The 6,000-nt window shown below is 37.5% G+C and overlaps 1 protein-coding gene across 1 annotated transcript in view; it reads right to left on the bottom strand.

Annotated features, from left to right (window-relative positions):
• Nucleotides 1-913: 913 nt before the first annotated feature.
• Nucleotides 914-6,000, bottom strand: part of LOC127934894 (uncharacterized) — a 276,354-nt gene continuing 271,267 nt past the window's right edge. Inside the window, exon 2 of the mRNA XM_052532444.1 lies at nucleotides 914-1,260. The gene's annotated coding sequence lies outside the window, so the exon portion shown is untranslated. The remainder of the gene's footprint in view (nucleotides 1,261-6,000) is intronic.

The following is a 6,000-nucleotide window of genomic DNA, read 5'->3' as shown; positions in this document are numbered from 1 at the left end:
GATAGTCTTGCTGTCATTGTGCGAGAGTAAAGTTTATTTCAGAAGGTTATCCGCTGAGAGGGAATTAAAACACTCTTAGAAATTTGTGCATGAGCCCAGGCTGTTTAGATGATTCAGCACAAGATCCCGATGGGAGTGTGCTTGAGTCTGCGAATGTGCTAAACACCAGCCAATCATCCAGGCAATTCAATACACGAACGCCCTGGAGCTGCAACAGTACCAGAATTGCGTCCATGCGTTTTGAAATACTCGATGAGCCAAGGCTAAGCCGAAAGAAGAACTGAATGGTGTATCCGTGACGAATTGTGCGTAACACCCATAGTGAAAATGCCGGGCAAGCGCTACCTTGCGACCCATAGAACGTAGTGCTTCCCACATGTATTAACCCTCTGGAGTCTAAGGGTATATATATAACTGGGCTATAATAATATGTGAAATGCATGCATGTACATGATTGTATTTTTGAGAAAAAAAAAATGTTATGCATGGTTAGTGAAAAACTAAAAATGTTAAATCACTTGAATAAGGCCATAAACACATACATAACATTGGTTCCCGGGATTGTTGAGAACTGGAGCTTGTAGCCTACAATTTTTCTTTCTAAATTATGTGAAAATCATCTTGTTTACTCATTCACAGAAAACAATATATTGATTTAAATTTTCTAAGACACTTTTTGTTGGTAAAAGTCATATGCGAGTAGGCGTCAACTATCATGAATATCATTGTGATTTACACCAGAGAAGACAAAGGCCTGCATAATGAGCTGCATAATGAGCCTCTCATTCAACTGTGCCACTGTGAGGGAGGACTTACAAGAAAGAATGTGAGAACAAAATAAATGTATATAATTTTATGTTTGTAGTTTATTAAGAATATATTTCATTATCCCACAACATAATTTAATATTCAATTCAATTCAATTCAAGTTTATTTGTATAGCGCTTTTTACAAAATAAATCGTTACAAAGCAACTTTACAGAAAATTATGTTTCTACAATATTTAGTAGTAGCTAGTAGTTTGTGCACATTTGACAGGATTTTAGAAAAAATAAAAATAATAATAATAATACAAGACGTAGTCAGCTAGACGATGAACTATCAATATTATTAATTAAGTTATTATATGATTCAGTCACACATTTAGCAATAATTGTTAGTTCTGTTTGTTGATTCAAGGTAGCATCATCTGGGGTCCTCTGAGGGTCAGCATCATCTCTTCTCAGGTGTTCTGGATCCAGACTGGAGCTTGTTTAAATCCTAGTTACCACGGGATGTAAATCCCGTGGCGAAACATAGAAACAAAATACAGACATCATTAGCATAGCTGCTGATCCAACAAAGTAAAATTAGTTTAACCCAAGTTAATAAATAAACATGCACCTTTGAACAGATGCAACTACACTCACAATTAAAAAGATACATTATTCGAATGCTTGGCGAAAGAGATGTGTTTTTAATCTAGATTTAAACAGAGAGAGTGTGTCTGAACCCCGAACATTATCAGGAAGGCTATTCCAGAGTTTGGGAGCCAAATGTGAGAAAGCTCTAAATCCTTTAGTGGACTTTGCTATCCTAGGAATGACCAAAAGTCCAGCGTTTTGTGACCTTAGGGTGCGTGATGGGTTGTAACGTGGTAGAAGACTAGTTAGGTACGCTGGAGCTAAACCATTTAGGGCCTTATAGGTAAGTAATGATAATTTGTAACTGATACGGAACTTAATAGGTAGCCAGTGCAGAGACTGTAAAATTGGGGTAATATGATCATATTTTCTTGACCTGGTAAGGACTCTAGCTGCTGCATTTTGGACTACCTGTAGCTTGTTTATTGACGAAGCAGGACAACCACCTAGAAGTGCATTACAATAGTCCAGTCTAGAGGTCATGAATGCATGAACTAGCTTTTCTGCATCAGAAACAGATAACATGTTTCGTAGCTTGGCAATGTTTCTAAGATGGAAGAATGCAGTTTTTGTAACATTGGAAATATGATTTTCAAAAGACAAATTGCTGTCTAATATAACACCCAGATTTCTGACTGTAGAGGAAGTAACAGTACATCCGTCTAGTTGCAGATTGTAATCTACAAGATTCTGTGTAGTGTTTTTTGGTCCAATAATTAGTATCTCTGTCTTATCCGAATTTAATTGGAGAAAATTGTGTGTCATCCAATCTTTTACATTTTTAACACACTCTGTTAGCTTAGATAATTGGGAAGTTTCATCTGGTCTCGGTTAGATATATAGCTGAGTATCATCAGCATAACAGTGGAAGCTAATTCCGTATTTTCTAATAATATTCCCAAGGGCCAACATATATATTGAAAATAGAAGGGGACCTAGGACGGATCCTTGTGGCACTCCATATTTTACTGATGATAAATGAGATGACTCCCCATTTAAGTAAACAAAATGGTAGCGATCGGACAGGTAGGATCTAAACCATCTTAGAGCCTGCCCTTGAATACCTGTATAGTTTTGTAATCGATCTATGAGTATGTCATGATCTATGGTGTCGAATATCCACAATATCCACTTGGGGGAGCAGTTAAACAGTTTATTAGGGACAATCAAAGCTGACTTTCAAACAAATTTTTAGGCATCCTTACTCCAGTCACACAATCCTTCAGAAATCCTTTTAACAATATTATTTTCTACCAAAAAAAAAAAAAACATTTATCATCATCATCATCATTATTATTATTATTATTATTATTATTAATGTTGAAAAGAGCTGAGAATATTTTTCCGTTTTTTTAGGGGGAATAAATTGAAAGAACTGCATTGTTTTTACATTTGTTAGAGTTATCTCTATTTGTCACATTTATATTATTTACATCAAGCTTTTGAATGGTATAGTATTGTATATTGTTATTGAAACTTCATAATGTTTCACTTGATTATACATTTAGTCAGGAATTATAGTTTGGAAAAAGTATTTGGAAAAAGTCTAACTAGTAAAATGTTTACACGTTATGTGAAAACTAGTACAAATAAATAAAAAGAGACTTACTCATGTTTATGATCTCTGCTGAATAAAGTGCTTCATTCTTTTTTCTGAGGAAATCCATTTCTCAAATCCTCAACCACATCACATCTTTTTGGAGTGATTTATGTCTTATTCCTCTCATCGCGAAGCAAACAGTCAAATAAAATAAAAACTTGAAGAACAGTCTCGCTGCTTTTTCTTCTGTGTGGGCGTATTCAAGCCGCGCGCTTCAGTTTGAATCTGAATAGCGCGTTAAGCGCGGGGGCGTGGTCACATTAGATATAATGAGCGGAGATATGAAAAATAGACATCGCGTTGTTTTCATATGGATTACTTTATCTCTGAATATTTGTTTTCGGCAGCACCTGTTTAGTTTAAAAGTAGACATTTCAGGCTTTCTATAGATATCTCTCTCATGTCTCTTCTTTGAGTATTCACGGAGTTACAGTTCATTTTAATGAAATGTTTGTACATGACGATCAGCGGAGACAAAAACACCCCAGACAGCATACCTTGTTTGTTATCTTTCCCAGTCAACACGTGAGATCATGCGATGATCACAGTGACATCACACAATCCTCATACTGTGATCCTCAGCATTTGTGTAAAGCGTGAGCTCAACGTGAGTTCATCTGATCCTCATACTGTGATCCTCAGCATGTGTGTAAAGCGTCATACTGTGATCCTCAGCATGTGTGTAAAGCGTGAGCTCAACGTGAGTTCATCTGATCCTCATACTGTGATCCTCAGCATTTGTGTAAAGCGTGAGCTCAACGTGAGTTCATCTGATCCTCATACTGTGATCCTCAGCATGTGTGTAAAGCGTGAGCTCAAGGTGAGTTCATCTGATCCTCATACTGTGATCCTCAGCATGTGTGTAAAGCGTGAGCTCAACGTGAGTTCATCTGATCCTCATACTGTGATCCTCAGCATGTGTGTAAAGCGTGAGCTCAACGTGAGTTCATCTGATCCTCATACTGTGATCCTCAGCATGTGTGTAAAGCGTGAGCTCAAGGTGAGTTCATCTGATCCTCATACTGTGATCCTCAGCATGTGTGTAAAGCGTGAGCTCAACGTGAGTTCATCTGATCCTCATACTGTGATCCTCAGCATGTGTGTAAAGCGTGAGCTCATTGTGAATTCATCTGATCCTCATACTGTGATCCTCAGCATGTGTGTAAAGCGTCATACTGTGATCCTCAGCATGTGTGTAAAGCGTGAGCTCAAGGTGAGTTCATCTGATCCTCATACTGTGATCCTCAGCATGTGTGTAAAGCTTGAGCTCAACGTGAGTTCATCTGATCCTCATACTGTGATCCTCAGCATGTGTGTAAAGCGTGAGCTCAAGGTGAGTTCATCTGATCCTCATACTGTGATCCTCAGCATGTGTGTAAAGCGTGAGCTCAACGTGAGTTCATCTGATCCTCATACTGTGATCCTCAGCATGTGTGTAAAGCGTGAGCTCATTGTGAATTCATCTGATCCTCATACTGTGATCCTCAGCATGTGTGTAAAGCGTCATACTGTGATCCTCAGCATGTGTGTAAAGCGTGAGCTCAAGGTGAGTTCATCTGATCCTCATACTGTGATCCTCAGCATGTGTGTAAAGCGTGAGCTCAACGTGAGTTCATCTGATCCTCATACTGTGATCCTCAGCATGTGTGTAAAGCGTGAGCTCAAGGTGAGTTCATCTGATCCTCATACTGTGATCCTCAGCATGTGTGTAAAGCGTGAGCTCAAGGTGAGTTCATCTGATCCTCATACTGTGATCCTCAGCATGTGTGTAAAGCGTGAGCTCAACGTGAGTTCATCTGATCCTCATACTGTGATCCTCAGCATGTGTGTAAAGCGTGAGCTCATTGTGAATGCTTCACACTCCGGTCCAGTTGGTGGTGGTAAATGCACCATCTAAGCTGGTCTTCCAACCACCATAAAACATGTAAAGAAGAAGAAAAAGTTGTGCATGGTATTGTTACACCGCAGAAATGGTGAGTGGCCTATTTACATACTTTTAGATGTGCAATGTGGTCTGGTTTTTTTTTTTTTTTTGCAGAGTACTACTCACACATGCTACATGTGCACCAGCCATTTTACCTTCAGTAATCACACCAAAATTGCTAGCTGCAGCTAGTTTGCATATCAGTATTTGTGAATTGTTAGGCCTGTTATGTCAGATCATTACAACACTACTAACTTTATATTTCAATATATTAATTCTTTTTTATTTATACTTATATTTCAATAATTAACAAGCACTGTAAAACAACAGTAAGCAAGAATGCTGCACTGGTGGAATAGCGTAAACTATCATTGCTCTTTGGATAAAAAGATGAAGTACGCCTACTCTTAGACACTCATATTAAAGATAAAAAGCCTTATTTCACCATGCTATATGACTAGTTTTTTAACAACAACTTCTATCTGCAGAACTGTAGCTGTTTTATGTTAAAAGCTTCAACGTCACTTCCCATTTACCAAAACTCAAAGTGACTGACATTCATCCTCTTATTAACATAACAAGCAACTTTACCCAGACATCAGATGCAACACTACATCATTAAGAATGTAAAGTGTAGATCTACAAAAGTGTAGTTTAAAGTACTTTATGATACACACTTTCTTTAGGATACACAACAATTGTCCAAAGAAGACTTCTTAAACAATTATCAAATACAGTAATCAGTGAAAGTGGCTAAGGTTGTTTTCTCAAACTAAAAAAAATTGTAAAAGATTTATGTGTTTCATATAATGTTTTACTAATACAGAAGTTCTTTTTGGCCTGTTAGGATTTGGAAACAAAAATTAAGGCATTGAAAAGACAGCAACAAAAAGCTCGTAGAAAATCAAAAAAGATCATTTTGGCTGTTCAGAAAAAAAATGAAAACACTTCTGATAGTGAACACTCCTCCAGAGAACTTGAATCAGACTACTCATCAGACGACTCAGGAAATATGCTGAATGTTGTGGAGCAGCATCAAAATGAAGACTTGCAAGAACAGTATGATTCAGAAT

The sequence above is a fragment of the Carassius gibelio genome, chromosome A19 (genome assembly GCF_023724105.1).
Source record: "Carassius gibelio isolate Cgi1373 ecotype wild population from Czech Republic chromosome A19, carGib1.2-hapl.c, whole genome shotgun sequence".
NCBI classification, from domain to species: domain Eukaryota; kingdom Metazoa; phylum Chordata; class Actinopteri; order Cypriniformes; family Cyprinidae; genus Carassius; species Carassius gibelio.
The sequence above is the reverse complement of the archived record's forward strand: the minus strand, read 5'-3'. Positions and strand labels throughout refer to the sequence as shown.